This window comes from Dipodomys ordii, unplaced genomic scaffold, assembly GCF_000151885.1.
Source record: "Dipodomys ordii isolate 6190 unplaced genomic scaffold, Dord_2.0 Scaffold4, whole genome shotgun sequence".
Classification (NCBI taxonomy): domain Eukaryota; kingdom Metazoa; phylum Chordata; class Mammalia; order Rodentia; family Heteromyidae; genus Dipodomys; species Dipodomys ordii.
In genome coordinates, this window is record NW_012267220.1 from 6,684,021 (window position 1) to 6,702,051 (window position 18,031).

Here is an 18,031-nt window from a genome sequence, read left to right on the forward strand (position 1 = left end):
GACTAGCTAGGACTGCAGATGTGAGCCACTAGTACCCAGTTGAATTTTCTTCTTTTTAATGACCCCAAAATGTGTGTGTGTGTGTGTGAGTGCATGCACACGTGTGTGTATCTATTCATGTATCATTACACTCAGGTTTTTTTCCATCTCATGTATATTATGAATTAAGTACACTAAAAGAGCAGTAGAAATATCTTTTTTGAGGGGCTGGGAAGGTGGCTCAATGGTAGAGTGCTTGCCTTGAATGCATGAGGCCCTGTGTTTGATTTCTTAGTACCACGTAAGCAGAAAAAAGCCAGAAGTGGTACTGTGCCTCAAGTGGTAGAGCACTAGCCTTGAGCTCATGAGCTGAGGGACAGCACCCAGGTCCAGGGTTCAGGCCCCATGACTGGCAAAAAGGAAAGAAAAGAAAAAAATCTTTCTGACATACTAATTTTGTGCATTTGTTGTTTTTTGCAGATACTTAGAATTATTAGATCATATTACTTATGTTTATATTTTTTTCTTAAGATCTCAGTATTGTTTTCCATACTGGAAGACCTAAGTTTTCTTCCTGAAAGCAATGTACACAGGTTTTCTTTGCTCCACACCTTGCTCACACTTATATTTTGTCTTCTTCATAGTAACTGTGTACTTATACTTTGACAAAAAGATGGCAAATCCTCTACCATATGAATTGAATAAGCAGGGTTAACCTACCACTGATACCAGCAATGTACACAATATGTTATATGAAAAAAATAATATGTGTTTCCCTCACCATGTTCTTTCTTATACATGCTCGAATTTCATGTTTACTTTTGTTTTGAAGTAAGTCTAGTAAATGGCTGGAATTGAACTCAGGACCTTGAGCAAAAGAAAGTTGAAAAGTGATGAAGAATGTGATTTTTGAGGCAAAAATTTATCGTGATTAAAATAACGTGGTAGGGCTATAAAAAATAAATGCATACGCCTAAACCACCTTATTATTTTAAATTTACTGTTTGCCTCTCCCAAGAAAAATAACCTTTCTCTTTTTCGCTGAAGTGCTGCAGTTACCAAAAACAGGTTTTTTGCTCATACATTGTTGATTGTCAAGGGTACAGTTCATATCTTCTATTAGAAAACTTAATTTCATAAAAAATGTATTACTCAATTCAAAAACATGGACAGTAAAATGAGTTCTTCCATGGAAAGTCATATTGCCAGGAACTTCTAAATCCCATGTTTATTTATTTCTCATAAAGATCAACTAACACTTCTAAAACACAAATGTGGTATATATTATGTGAGAATTATATATAAATCAAGTAGCACCGAGGAAAAACAACACAAAATGCAATAGATTTCTCTGCTGGGGAAGTAATTTTCTTGATGAAATTGCTGTTTCATTTCCGGCAATGGTCTTAACTCAGGTAATCTAAACCCAGGGAATATTAGGCAGCTGACATTTCTCCAGAGGTAGGGGTTCATCTTATTATGCCTTGCAACTATGACAGCTTGTAGGGTATTTCTCAATTAATTTGCTTTTCTGAAAAATATTCTGTACGTTGGAGAACAGCACATGCTCAAAAGGCTTCTAAACAGTGTTACTGGAAATTGATTTATGACAGAGAGAATCAGTATCATAAGGCCCCCAAAACATGCTCCTGAATGAAAGATTCTTCAAGTAGAAATAAAAGAAAGACAATTCAAAATTTTCTTCAGGGAACATCCAAAGCCTCATGAATGTGTTGGGGGACTTAGTCAGCTAAAAATGAAATCGATTTCCTCTAGAAGAGATTTGATGATCTGAGCAACTCCAGCCACCTGCAGCACTCTTAGCAATGAAATATCTTACAAAGAGGCTTGCAGGTGTTTACTAGACAACAGATATTTGTAGTAAACTTCAAGGGAAAGAAAAATTGCTCAGTAGTAGTATGAATAAAAGGGTAAAAAAGCCAGGCGCCGGTGGCTCACTCCTGTAATCCTAACTACTCAGGAGGCTGAAATCTGAGGATCACGGTTCAAAGCCAGCCCAGGCAGAAAAGTCCGTAAGACTCTAATCTCCAATAAACCCCTAGAAAACCAGAAGTGTCACTGTGGCTCAAGAGGTAGAGCACTTGCATTGAGCAAGGTACAAAAGTCAAACTGAAAACAGGATTTTTTTTGTTAAAGGGACAATGTTAACTTTATTTTTTTCAACTTTTTTAAAGAAGAGTATCTTATTTTATCCTAATAAATTTTTATTGGCATGTATTAAGTGGCACACTGTAGGAAATTTCTTCCTGGGAGAGTCATCCCTCCAGTACTCACTTTGGTATATCTCTTTCCTTACTTTGTTCACTTACCATTGTTATCCAAGACTCTGAACTAGTAACATAAAGTCAGTATCCTTTTATAAAATGGCTGAGTCTATGAGATAGCAGCATGTCTTCGTCTCTGCACAATTTCATGAGACTATCTCATATTTGTCTTGATTACAACCTTAGCTGTATCTAATACCTGAGAGATTTTATAGCAGTCCTTTTTGTATTATGGGTGGTAATGTCTATCATCAATGTTTCTTTGCAATATTTGGTTTTAACTGTACAGTGAGGAATACCCATTATTTCTTCTGAAGTGTAGCTTTTTCCTGCCATCTATGTGACACAAGTCAATGAGTTCAGTATTCTTAACAACAGTGGAAAATCAGAACTTAGCAACAATAATTTGTAACCTATTTTAGGTATAGAATAACAATGCATACAATATTTTTGAAAAAAAAGCTCTGATGAGTATAAAGCATAGTATCAACCAGGAACTTAAGGAAGGAAAGTTCAAAGGTTGTTGTTAATCCAATGGCCTTAGAAATAACTTTTTAAACCAGTAATAGAAAAATGAAATTCTTGAGTGGGATTTCAGTTCAGAGGTAAAGAGCTTGCCTAGAATATGCACAAGTCAATGCTATGTCCCCAGCTCTGGGAAAAGTTATTTTCAGGTGAAAGTATGCTATTACAAATATTTGACTTTATGTTTATTTATATTTATTGATAGTTGATGTAAAACAGGCAATCATAATGTATAGTTTAATCACATACATCATTAAAAGCAGATTTATTTTGGTAAGGTATAAAGGACTTACTGGAGATATTAACTACTTTACTAGAAAACTAAGTACCTAAAGTTTGTGTATGTGTGTTGTCTAAATATATTTATAGTCATGAAAAGTTCAGACTTCTGAGTTAAAATATTTTAATTGAAATAACACTCAGAGAATGTAGACTGAAAAGTAATATATCATTGAATACTAAGTATCATGAAGTTGTTTTTAGTAGAATGTACAAATTATTATTGTAAAAGAGATTTAGTCTTTCAAAATTTTTAAAGAATAATGTTATTATATTTAGATCTGTCTTCTTTCTGTATCTAGCTCTACCTCTTAAATAGCCTTGAATACAGATAAGCACGATCATCTCTGACTAATTTTACCCTGTTTTGCTTCCTTCAGAGTACCTGCATTTATAGATATGAGTCACCACAACTGCTTTACTATGTCTCTTTAAAGTGTGCTAAAAAACGAACAAAAAAAAAATCTTTTGTGTCTTTCTAATGTTTCTCTGTCTCATTGACTATTCTATGATCCTAAGATGGTATATTTCTAGTTCATATTTCTAGTATGTTTCTAATATATTTCTAATATATATTTATAAATACATATATATTCTCTATATTTTCTAGTATGTAATTCATATATGTATAGTTTTTAAAAATACATATATTCCAATATAAGATTATATATTTTATCTTTTTCTATCTCCTTGGAAGTGCTGAGGTGTCTTCCATACTTGCTTTCTCTCTTAAGCACTTTTATTTATTCTTTCTAGTGCCAGCTTGGAGCTACCCAGAAAACAATTCTGTTATGTTAAAACTAAAGAGAAACTGGATATCCTTGAAACTCTCATAGACTGAAAGTCCCAGGGCAAATTATCTTCGATCCAGGAAAGAAATATTCTTGCAGAGGAAATAGAACAATATTATTTGTAGTTACCATCAGATTAAAAAAATAGTATTTTTTTTACAGAAGGCCAAGTGTGAAACTGTAATTGTATATTTGTTACACTGGATTTTGGCTTTAAATAAAGTTACTCTCATTGCAATATGGTGAGTGAGCATGTGTATGTTGTTAGAAAGCCTAAAAATATACCCAAATGTGGATGTGGCAATTATCTAAGTAACAGATTGCAAATATTTACAAGCAAATTTAATCGGATTTCTCAGTTTGAATTGCAGTTTACAAACACCCGTGTAAAATGGCATGCACGTGAGCATGAATAGGTGCTCACACACCCTGCTGGCTTCTGCATGCGCTCCCAGGGCCTCCCTCCTAATCCATCTGGGGGAGCTGGTAGGTGAGCTTCTTGGTCATCAACTCTATCCCCAGGGGGTGGAGACACACCGAATTGTCAGAAGTGTGACACTTTTCCAGACTACCCAAATAATCATATTGTAATGTATGCGTTTGAGTTGGATGTTCTGTCATGGTACAAAACAATGCAAATCCCTGAACAGACAAACTTTTTAAATAGAAAATGTGAACCCTAGCCCACACCATTGGCTCATGCCTGTAAATACTCACTACTCAGGAGGCTGAGATCTGAGGATCATGGTTCAAAAGTTTCTGTGAGACTCTTAGCTCCAATAAACTACTCAAAAGATAAACAAACGAACAAACAAAAAAACTACTGAAGTGTCCATGTGGCTCAAGTGATAGACCACTAGCTTTGAGCCTAACCAGGCTCAGGGACAACACCCAGACTCTGAGTTCAAGCCCCAGGATTGGTGGTGGGGACGGGGGGATGGGGAGTTGGACGTGAATACCTTTTTGCAATAATGAAATTGGGTGTGATACTATGGGACAATCTGAAGGAAATAGGTACATCTTTCAGGTGCAGAGTTGGACTTGATAGCATTGTACAATTTTGCTTCATGCATGTATCCTGTTTCTTACATGTCATAGTGGTTGTTCTATTCTAACCATAACTTGTTTTGCTGGAAAATTGTATTTAGTTGTAAATCAAGGAATCACATGTACTCAAAAATGTCAATGCTTCAAGATAAAACTGCTTTTTGCCTTTGAAACCCTTGCTCCCATTCAAACAATAACTTAGCTTTTAATCCATACATAATACCATGTAATGGAAGAAAAGCTTTTCATAATTTGGTCAATTTCAGAACCATCACGTCTATGATTCTAGATCTGTTTCTAGTGGTCCTCTGAATTCTGATAAACAAGGTGATTTAGGGTATTGGAGGGTGAAATATATATATATATATATGTATGTATGTATGTATATTTCACATATATATACACATATATACACGTATGTATATATGTATATGTATATACATATTCCTTGCTGTATATTTCTCTTCTTGGTTCTGGTCTATTCTATGCCCCTAGAGGCCAGTATCTCTATAAATTGTGTCCTTCAGGCATCCTTGCATCTGACTTTCATAGTAAAATCAATAGAAAACTGGATATAGATCATAGAAAGCTCATTCTTAAATATGGTTACAAGCGTTTTGAGCATTCCTACACCCTCAGCTGTTCTTGTCAGAGTCTTATAGGAGCTCAGAATGTTTCTACTGGTGCCACATGGTAGGCATTTCACTACCATGTGCATTTTCCAACTCCATTAGGAATAGCTCTATTCACCCATTAAAATAAAATTGTTTCTTCAAATGTTCTATTTCATTCCAAAATCCTTAAGATACAAAGCTTAGTTGGAAATTTATTTCAAATTGAATAGTGTCCTCATTCGATGGGTTCAAAAGAGATTTATTTTTTCCCCTTCATCTCTTTAACATGAAAATCTGATACGATCCTTGGAAGTAAATACAATAATACGAAAATGGAGACCCTCTTTAAACAAAGTTCAGTAGTTTAAACTGGCAAGATATTTTAGAATTAGTCTCTAGAGTCGAGATGCAACCTGTGGTTTGAAGGAGAGATTTAATTGTAATAATGGAGTGAATGCATAATGTAATAGTGTTTCTTATCTTCAAGGTAAGAAGGCACAGAGTGCCTTCTGAGTGCCATATATTCCTTTCAAAAAGTTTAGCAAGTAATTGTATTGGCTTCCACATATATTAATTAAAAATGCATTGTTTTTCTGCCATGCAAATACTAAATTATTGTGACAAAAAAGCGTGGTTTGTATGCAAATATAAACCAAAAATATAAAAAAAATCAGGAACAATATCTTGAGTCCAAGGCCACTCTGGGTTACTGAGTCTGAAGCCAGCCTGAACAACACAAAGGACCTTAATTCAATAATGATGATGGTGATGCAGGAAGAAGAGGAGGAAGAAGAGGTGGAGGAGGAGAAGGAGCAGGAGAAGGAAGAAGAAGAAAGGGAGGAGGAAAATAATTGCATTAGTTACAAAACAGAAAAATTTCTGGCCATACTACTATTTTTACTTATAAACAAAAGTTACTGGTTTGCTAGTAGCAGATAATGAAGAGTGGTTTTTTGTTTGTCTGTTTTAAAGGAAATCATAGTAGACTTTTTTCATGCTAAGATTTTGATCTTATTGATAGTTGTTAGATGCTATTAAATTCAGACTACAGAACCTATTTTCAATTTCATAAAGGTCTTTGCAATTAAAAACAACAGAGCTATTTCCTATACCTGTATCTGCATATGAACTGCAGCACAGTGCTCATCATTCACTGTCAAATGTCACTGAGAAAACCAGACATGCAACATCCACCAAACTCCATACTATTTTCTTCCCAGCCCAGTAAACATGCTTTTTTTTTTTTTTTTGCCAGTCCCAGTGCTTGAACTCAGGGCCTGGGCACTGTACATGAGCTTCTTTTGCACTCTACCACTTGATCCACAGCACCACTTCTGACTTTTTCTGTTTATGGGGTACTGGGCAATCAAACCCAGGGATTCATGCATGCTAGGCAAGCAATCTACCACTATTCCACATTCCCAGCCCTAATGTCCATTTTTTATTTGCATTTGTTCCAAAGCACAGAATGCAAAATTTATGCCAAATATTTTGTTGAAGCATCCAAACTTTTCACTTTACCTCCTGGTGCTTACTCTCCTCTAGCTCCTAGACCAGCTCCTTCCTTCAGTCAACTTACAACAATACTCTTTTTACAGGCAGCAAATTGCGCATTTAACTACTGCTTCATTTTCCTGTATTTTGCAAAGTACTTTAGGTATGTATGAGATATACGATGAGCTGTATGAGAGGTTTAAGGTGTGTTATTTATCTGGCACATTCCTTTTCATATGGTATGAATATTATTTTTGATGAGCATACTTTATACATGCCCACTTGGGGTATAGTTATTTAATTTAAAAATCGGAATTGGGTGTCAGTGGTTCACATCTGTAGTCCTATGCATTTAGAAGTCTGAGATCTGGATGAAAGTTTGAGTCCAGCCTGGGCAGAAAAGTTTGCTAGACTCCATATTCAAAACAACAGCAAAAAGAGATCTGGGGCTATGACTCAGTTGGTAGAATGCCAGCCTAGTAAGCAATTCAATCTCAGCATTAACAAATACACATAATTGGGAAAATTACCTTTCAAAGTTTGCTTTAATAACAAAATATTATCATAAAGGAATAATGACCTGAAGATAAGTCTGTAATCTCCCTGGGTTTGGGTCTCTCCTTTCTTCACACGCATAAGTCCAGATGGTATAAACAGACAGAATAACTAAGAAAATCAAGCTTACTTCACCTATAAAAACCAATCACCTTCATAATAACAATAATAAAAAAGAAACTGTAATTCATTTATCATTAAAATTAAAACAAGTATATATTTTATTATTTATATTTTATTTCTTCCTCTATATAGATTATGTAGCCTATACAGTATTATTATTTTTGCACTTTATTTTCTTGCTGGTTGGGGGCTTGAACTCAGGGGCTTGGTACTGTCCCTGAGCCTATTTGTGTTCAAGGCTAGCACTCTACAACTTGAGGCACAGTGCCACTTCCAGCCTTCTCTGCCAGGGTTGGCTTTGAATCATGATCCTCAAATCTCTGCCTCCTGAGTAGCTAGCGTTACAGGTGTGAGCCACCACCACCCAGCTGCACAATTGTTCCCTACCATGGATTTAAAGTTGTCTTTTTTGGGGGGGACATATGAAGATTGCAGTCCAATGGCACATTTGATTAAATTTTGGCCTAAAAAGTAGTCAAACATTGTAAGGAGACCATAGGGAATCTTCTGATTTATTTTCTGAATATAGCAGCACCACATTTTCTTCTCTAAACAAAAACAACAATGTACTCTCATGTGACTCATCCTTGTGTGATTACTCTACTCATACATGTCTATGTAATTAAATATAGTTGCTAATGAAGACTCTGTAAAATCTGGGACAACTGATAATTAAGATGCAAGCAAAAAAGAAAGGAAAAAGAGCAGATAGGTATATTGAAGCCAACTAGAGAATATGTCCAGGACCTGTGAGTTGGTTGAGATAGTCATCCAACAGAAGGTGGATTTTTCTAATAGGCACAGGTGCTAAGCATATCTCCCGTATATAATGTCCAGAGAACAAATGGAAAGAAAATCAATGCCCACTAACCCTTTACAGATTTTTTAAAAACAATCAGTAAACATGATAAAAATTAACACACCTATCTCTCAAATGATTTATCATATTTTTTTCCTGACTGGGAGGAAATGAAAGAATACTGGATCCCAAGAAAGGGTCAGTGGGTTAGGGAAGTTACTCATGGCAGATTCCTCTGCAGAGAGATATGAGGTTTAGGAGAATTCTGCATCTTAAGGGCATGATTTAGGAAGTGGTGCTGTGGCTCAAGCTAAAGAGTGCTTGCCTTGAGCTGAAGAGTACAGAGAAAGCGCCCAGGACCAGAGTTCAAGCCCCATGACCAACCACAACAACAACAAAAATAATAATAAAAAAGAGCATGATTTATTCTGGAAGCCATCATGTAAGTCATGATTTAATGACTTGCTTTCATTTAAATAGTGTATTATGTCTTCTTTGGAGGCCTCAGTTATTAAAGTGATACTAAGTTGTATACTTCTTCCATTAATAACTAATGATGATAAACTCCAGCAAAACCACAGAACTCCTTTACTAATATAAATGTTAATGTCAATTCAATCCCCCAAAATCACATCAATTTTATCATCAACCAACAGTCCATGTCATCGGAAACAACTCTAAAACTATTTCTCTGTTTGTGTTTATGCAAAGTCAAGTACTTATTTTTACCCACTGAATAATCTTGAAGGAAGGATTTTCCTCTGCAAAGCTTATCTGTAATTTTCCTTTCTATGCTGGAACTTGAATTTCCAAAACAGAAAGGAGAAGACAACTTATTGCTTCACAAATTTCCTATATTTGTGCTGCTCTGAGCTTACTCGTAACACTTTCCATAGGCCAAGACTCTAGGAAGGCTGGGCCAATGGAAATAAGTAATTAGGGTCAAAGTGCTTCTCATCTCTCAACCTGAGATAAACTAAGGCAGAAAATTCAGTTTCTCTTCCATGAAGTCAAGATTTCTGACTGCACTTTAGGGAACAAAGAAGCATTCAAACTGCTATTATTTACGATATTTCCTTATTTAAAACTTGGCAACTTAAAATTCCTTGTATTACTTTTTATGTATGCATTTAAAAGTAGGGAGTAAGAGGCTATTTGTTTTCATCATACAAGATACACACCATATGTATGAACTTCTGGCTAAGATATAAATTGTGTCATTTTATCCAATTCTCTTAATCTGTTATTGAATTCAACAAAAGTTATATCTTGAAATAATTTGTCAAAGTATAAATTACAGACAACTCTTCTTTAAGCAGAAATTTTATGATTTTTGACAAAACGAAGACTGTATTTTTGTTTAGTATATTAATTATCAAATTGTTTTGTAATTATCTGGCTTAATACTATACTTTATATATTTAAATTTACTTGGTTCAATATTATATTTGATATTAATATATAAATATGTATTATGAGTCAATGTGTATGAATGCAAGTGTTTATATGATGTGATTTATGACCTGAAAGAAATCATATGTGTGTACTTGTTACATATTTTTTCACTTTGCTTCTTCCTAAGGGTAATTAAATTCACCACACAATTCACTATTAATTTTGAAAGGTCTTGGTGAAAATTATTATTCATGAATAAAGAAAAGGAATTACGTAATATATAAACTCAAAAGATCTTTCCCCTAAAAGACCAAGGCAGAGTAATTAAGTCATTTATTAGTTGCAACTTTATTGGCATTTCAGAACAGGTTAATGAAAGCAATATAATTAATGAGTTACAACTAATACTATGTGCTTGAAAGAAAATAAGGTGGGTAAATATATTTTTAACTTGTTTATAACTTTATCTGATTGGGGGAAAGGAAGAGGAATCACAGAAACGATGTAACAAAGGGCAAACCAATGCAGCAGTGATACTCACTAGACACTGTTGGAAATGATCTGTACAACTTGGGCAGGGGAGAGAGGTCAGAGAAAGGAAAGTGGAAGAAGATGAGGGAGCGGTTACACTGTGCAAGAAGAAATGTACTTATTTGCTTACTTATGTAAGTTTAACCCCTCTGTACATCACCTTTATAATAAAATTTAAATTAAAATAAAGAAAATATATAATGAAAATTAGAAATTAGAAATGATCAGTAACACTGTTTCATGATAAAGCTTTGGGGATACAGCTAAACTAGAAATTAGAGTAACAATTGGTAACATTGAAATTTATTTGGAAAAGAAAAATAAAAGATCGAGGGGCCAAAAACAAAAGAAGAAGAAAATTCAACTTATCTTTGTCAATAAATCAGTTGAAATTCTCAACAGAATTTGAAAAGAGAAATATGAGCATTAGGAAAACTAGATATTCTAGAACACTATTACTTCTAGGTTCTAAATCTTGCCAAATCTTTAATCTTATGGCACAAAGTCTCTGATCTAATATTGACTTGAAATACAGAAGGAGTGGACCTAAAAATAAATGAAGTTAATTCCCAGAATTCATTGCTCAACTGACTATAAAGATCCATCACTTTGGGTGCTTGCATACCTGAGTTTTGTTTCACACAGGAAATGTGCCTTCTCCCAGGTTTGTATTCAGGCTGCCTCTCACTATTTTCTGCCATTTATTTTCAGTACACCACATTTACTTGTCAAATGTATTCAAGTTGTGTATTTAAATGTTGGCTCTCTTCCATTAGGGAACAGAGATAAGTATGTCTTTCAGCAGTCTATGTGTTCAAGCTGTAAACATTTTTATTTTACCATGATATGAACTGATAACTTGGATAATCAAATATTACAGTTCATGAATATTCTTATGAGTGGGCTTTATTCTTTCCACCTGCTATTTCATTTCACACTTGACAGTAAACACACTTCTCTATGGGAACATTACAAACACAGGTAATTTTACTCCTATAAAACTCCTCATCTAAGTTGCCTCTATCCTTAAAGTGACCTATTTTCTATTTGTTTTTCAATCAAGAACTAGCATTTCATGTATCTATCTAAGCATGCATGGACAGCCTTGTTAACTAATTCATATTTCAACTCCATTTAAAAGTTAAAGCACAGTAGCAAGAATAAACTAGCATTCTCTAGCACTCTCAGCTACAAGGTTCTGAATTATTTTCAATCTCAAAACCTCTGAAGCATACATGACTATGTCCTTTCAGGAATAGTAGTGACAGATTTCTACAGATCAAAAATTCAACCTCTGAACCAATCCCTGTGGAAGGCAGCTACTGTGTATGAGTACAAGAGTAACAGCAAACAGACTCGGATTTTGATACACTCTCAACAATTTTTGTAAACTTATACCCAAGGCTATTCTAATGAATTTATTTGGTTACTAAAATGTGTACTGAACATTGGGAAAAGTGGAAATAGATATTTGAATTGTAGTTGTTTTCTGAAATTAAACACTGGTTTTTCTGTATTATATTGTTCATATATTTCAGAATTATTAAAGAACTGAAAATAAACATATAATTGTTAAAATTAAGAGTTTACATATTATGTACTTTCATCAAAATATGGGATTGCAACTGGTGAAATGAAATCATCTTATATGCTGTCTCTTATTAGAAAATGAGTGAAGTCCTACTTTATAACATCCTTTTACTATTTTCAGATGTACAGAAATGGGCAATAAGGAGCTCTGTTGAATTTGTACTTCTTAAGTAAAATAAACCCCACTATTTGAGCATATTATTGTTACATAGGACTAATCTATTACATAAATATGTTATATATCATTATTGTCTTTGGTACTTCCCTGTGTACTTTTCTAGTTAACATAGCAAAATACTCTCAAACTTGAAGAATTTCATTAAATTTTTATTAGCTATAAAACATACAGAATTTAAAGAAAATTATCTAAAAAAAGTTATTTGTGGGAATAAAGTAATCTAGAAGTCACATGAGAATGCTTACATCTAGTCTATTATAAAAAATGTGCAAAATTAAAAAGATAAAACCAGGAAGATAAGTCCATGTTATTTACATAAACTTTTAAGACTGGCAGTATTAATTGTACAATGCAGAAATTTATTATTCTGATGGTGATCATATGAATGATAGAAAAAATATATTTTCAATAGATTTAAATATTAGTATTTTTATATTCATGGAATAATTCAGAAAGTCAGCTAAGGAAATGTATTTTAAAATAAATACCAATAGCTAACTATGGGTTGTTTATCTTGATTTTGAGTGTTTGTATCTCACATACAATTGCTTATCTGAAATGTGAAGGAGTCTTCGTTTGAATGTGAAAGCTGAACATAAAATTAGAATCTAAAAAGCTGAAATTACAAAGATCCTCTTAGAATGTTCAATTAATAATTTTTGAATCCAAAATAAATCAAACCTACATGAAATCTTATTTCTCTAAAGATTTTAATCATCTCAATGTGATGGAAAATAGAATAATATTACTTCATCAGTAATTAAGACATGTCTAATTTCAGCTATCTGTATCTGAAATTATTTGAAATATTCTCATTTGAAATTAATAGGGTATGCCAGAATTAATACTTCTCAAATACTAGTATTTCATTTTGTAAATGAAAGAAGATAATTTCTCTTTATGGTCATGCTATTTACAGTAATGATATTATTTTTCAGCTTCAGAGTAAGAGTTGATTTTTATTGTTAGCTAGTAATGGATAATTTAATATGTTTCTGATCACATACCTATAAAAGATTTCAATATGATCAAAAGATCAATTTCCCAGGTAAATAAAATTTCCTTTTATAAATGAGGTTAGGAAAATAGTTTCTGTGGGAGAGTTCTTTTAGGTTATATTTTAGAGTACCTCTGCCTTGCTTTTGTCTTCTAAGACATTAACAAACTTCAAGTGTTTCCTGATAGTTCAATTAACTCAGAAAACTATAGAAAGGATTCTCAACTTTCCTCTTGAGGAAATGAGAAAAGTTTATTCCTGCCTATATCGCTATTAAAGTCTGATACAATTTCAAAGTGTTCTTTACAGATTATAAGGAAAGGACATTTTTAGGTGCACTAAAATTATGACAATTGAATAAAGTTAAAAATATGAAGAAAATAAAAACAAGATCAAAGGAAGAGAGAAATAAAAGAGGTAGAAAAACCCATGTTAAATATTAGTGTTTTCTCAAGAAAACACTGGTAACTGGAATATTTTGTGTTTGACGGAAAAAAAAATTTTTAAAGTGGAACTCAGAAATGAACTGCTTTAACCTCAAAGATACTGACATATAATCATTGTTCTGACTTAAATTTCTTATATGTATTGAATTATTTAATCAATCGAACATCCCAATGATGTAGGTTAAAAAAGGGTATTGAGGGCTGGGAAGTTGGCTCAATGGTAGAGTGCTTGCCTTGCATGCGTGAGGCGCTGGATTTGATTCCTCAGACCACATAAGCAGAAAAAGCTGGAAATGGCAGTGTGGCACAAGTGGTACCCTTGAGCTGAAGAGCTGAGGAACTGAGTCCAGGCCCAGAGTTCAGGCTCCACGGTCAAAAAAGAAAAAAAGGTATTGAGTCAAATGACTATTTTTTTTCTTTGGTCTGTTGTGGGGAGTGAGCTCATCCTTGATACTGTCCTGAAGTTCTTTTGTTCAAAACTATTGCTCTACCACTTTGAACCACAACATAACTTGTGGCTTCATGGGGTTAATTAAAGATAAGAGTCTCATGGACTTTCCTTTTCCAGGCTCATTTTGAACCATAATCTTCAGATCTCACCCTCCCGAGTAGCTAGGATTACAGGCGTGAACTACCAATGGCTGGCTGAGTAAAAGTATTTTAAATTCAGAAATTTAATCTAGCGTCTGAAGAAATTTGGGTATGATATGACTAATCATAATAATTCTAAATATTTTTCTTTTTGTGTAACTTCAAACTTCTCACAGTAAAGAAAATCAGGCAAAACTGAATTCAAAGCATCAAAATATGGGCTATGAATGAAGGAACTATCATAAACTTGACCAAATGAAATATTTTCCTTAGGTATTAATTTTCAAAGTTTACATTCATTATCTATCATATCTTCTAGATTATACAACTTCAAAGTGGTTGGATGGAAGGGTGACAGCAGTGGTTAGTTATATACAAGCTAACTCCAATTTATTTATCTGAACCAGCCTCAGATAAGTATTGTACTTTGTTTATGATACACTACATAATTCTTGTATCTGGTGTTGCTGTAGGAATACAACACCCATTATTTTCAAACAATCAACTCTAAGTTTAAAAAAAGCTAATTTGTCCTGCAGAGCCCTTCAATATCTATTTAAACACTTCTAAGAAAGTAATGTACTTGTTTTTCCTCAAGATTGATTTTCTTAAATTTCTTTGAAATAGTTGAACCCATAAAATCAGTAAGTCTCATTTCACACTCGCAACAATAGATATTCTTGGAGCTTAAGATTTTTTTTTTAAATCCAGTTTATCCCTGGCCCTAAAATTGCTGATTCAATTGATTTATACTTCAATAAAAACTGTTAGTAGTAGTTTATATGTTAGCTTGCTGTTAAAAGTAAATTAAGCCACAATAGAATTTTGAAGGAAGACTAAAGAGACTCAACTTTAGGGAAGATGAATAAAGCAGGATAAAAAAAATATAAACTTTTACTCTGACTGATTAGCACACTTAAGAAATAATTTACCAAGAAAAAATTAGGGACCTTGCTATGGTATATGAACTATAATCTATTTCCTGGGGCATTATTTTTATCAGAATTTTTTTAATTTTTCCCTTTCTACTTTTGTGGCTCATAGGGCTGGAACTCAGGCACTGTCCGGAAGCTCTTTCACTCAATAGTAGTCTTCTACTACTTAGAACCAAGGAGCCTCTTCCAGTTTTCTGGTGGTTAATTGGAGATACGGTCGCATACGCTTTCCTGCCCAAGCTGGCTTTGAACTATGATCTTTAGATCTTAGCCTTCTGAGTAGCTAGGTTTATAGGCATGAGCCACCAGCCTACTTATTTATCAGAATTTTGAGATGGTTTAGGATATAATTTGTCATTTTTGAAATCAAATTTAGATGTAAATAAGAAATATTACAAAACAGCACCTTGACTGCTAAAGCCATTTGGTTAGTTAAAGTTATGCTTAAAGTAGACACCTGATTTTGTAATGGGGAGCTAACCTGGCCTAGATTCCTTTCCAAGAGTCAAAGCATGGGGTAAAAGATACTTATGTTGGACAATGACTTAAGCTAAGGAAGGGGGGTTTTAGTCAAACTTTTCTCACTATGACCAAACACCTGAGAAAATCAACTTGAAGCATGGAAAGATTTACTGCTGCTCAGTTTCAGAGATTTCCATCAATGGTCTCTTGGCTTTGTTTTCCGGGTTTGTGGTGAGTCAGAGGAACTCCTGGCAAAGAAAGGTAGCCAGGAGTTGTGAGGAAGGGGACAGATTACCACTCACTGTCATATTCAAGCGACTGACTTTCCCCATCTCCTCAAGCTTCTGCTACCCTCCCACAGCACCAGCAGATAGAGACAGAGAGTTCAATATATAAACCACTGGGGACATGTTCCAGATCCAACCTGTAATACACCATGTGGTGTAGTCAGTTAAAAGGATTGTGAACATCGAAAAGGACTATCACACTCAGTGAGTGGGTCAGTGTGAGAAATTCCAGGACGTTGTCTATACAAAAGGGGAAACAGACAGGGAGATTCGAAGTGTCTGTGCCATAGACAGTGCCTATACATGTGTGGAAAAGGAGAGCATAACAAAAGTGAATTATTTACTTCAGGGCTATTGATCAAGTAACTACAAATATGCATTTCCCACTGTTGAAGAAATATTGAAAAAATTCTAGAACAATTGTTGCCAATGTTCATTTAGAACTGTCATGGTATTTGGTATTAGGTGGACACATAATGATTCAAACTTACATGTTTTTGTGTGTGCACATGAATAAACTCCTTAGCTTTGGCTACTCAGGAAGTCTAGAACAATGACATATAAATATAAATGAGAGCCCCTAATGTATATACTTTGATTGTGTAAATGCCAATGATCTTGGGGGAAATGGTATATTCAGCTTATAGAAGGGAAAAGACAAGGTAATCTTGGAAGAGTTTGTTGATCCAGAAAGCAAAGACACATTCAAAACATCAGGAATACATGGAAAATAAATAAAAGTAAGTTTAAAAAAAAATAGAGGGAGCTGGGAAGTAGGTCAGTGGCAAAGCACTTGCCTAGCAAGTGCAACGTCCCCAGTACCAATAAAGAAAAGACAAAACAAAACAAAACAACAACAACGACAACAAACTAGAGGGCTGGGGATGTGGCTTAGTGATAGAATGCAAGACTTGAGCAAAAGAAGCTCAAGGGCAGTGCCCAGGACCTGAGTTCAAGCCCCAAGATCGGCAAAAATAAAACTAAAATAAAATAAATAAAAATAAAAACTAGAGCAATCTAGGAAAAATTGTGTTCTAAAAAATAAAAGCATGAAAATAGTGTGGTTGAAATTTATAAAAGAGAAACCTGTTCACCATCTTGTTGTTGTTGTTGTTGGTCATCCGGCTTGAACTCTGGGCCTGATGTTGTCACTCAGCAATTCAGCTCAAAGATAGTGTTCTACCATTTGAGCCACAGCACCACTTTTGGTTTTCTAGTGGTTTATTGGAGATAAGAGTCTCATGGACTTTCCTGCCTGGACTGGCTTTGAACTGCAGTCCTCAGATCTCAGCCTCCTACGTAGCTCGGATTACAGGTGTGTGTGAGCCATCAGTGTTTTGCTTCACCATAATTTTATTACAAAGGTTGATAAATATTTTATTTGTAACATTAAATTTATAGGATTGGATCTCCCATTATTTTTTCTCTGTATTTCTCTTGATTTCCTTGAAAAGTAAATCTTACATATTATTTCTTATATAAAATAGAATCAAAAGTGGAGCTCTAAGAAAAACAGCCTAGTATGTTTATTAAAATCATGTCATTGCATAAAGTTAGCACATGGTTATTTTTCTAATTTTCTGTCTCATATCATAGAACACATCATTTTCTGGTCTGAGTTTTGTAGTGTTTTATAACTCTTCTAAATAAGATATTCTCCACTAATATATAATGTATTTTCTAACTCAATATATAGGACTCAATTGAATAAGCATGTTCTCTTCTACTTTACATGTTCTCTTCTTTGTGAGACAGGATGTTATTAAATAGACCAGTTCTGCCTCAAACACATAATCTTGCCTCTAGTTCTGCAGTGCTGAGATTATAGACATGTATCACCATACCTGGTTCTGAATATGTTCTTTCAGCATGTATTTTAGCTGTATGGTAGAATGTGTTAAAAACAGAGATAATTAAACCTGCACATTTCAAAATCTCAGTATTTTATTTCACCTAGTTCCACTGTATAATGTGAGATTTCCTTGTATTGGTCAGCCATACATCTTACTCACAAGGCTACAAATATTCTTAGCAGCTCATTAACTGGGCATTTTTTCATGTTTGTATTATAGAAATCTACTTTGTGAGATTGGTTAGTAAAGTCCCTTCACAGTGAAAATAGTACACT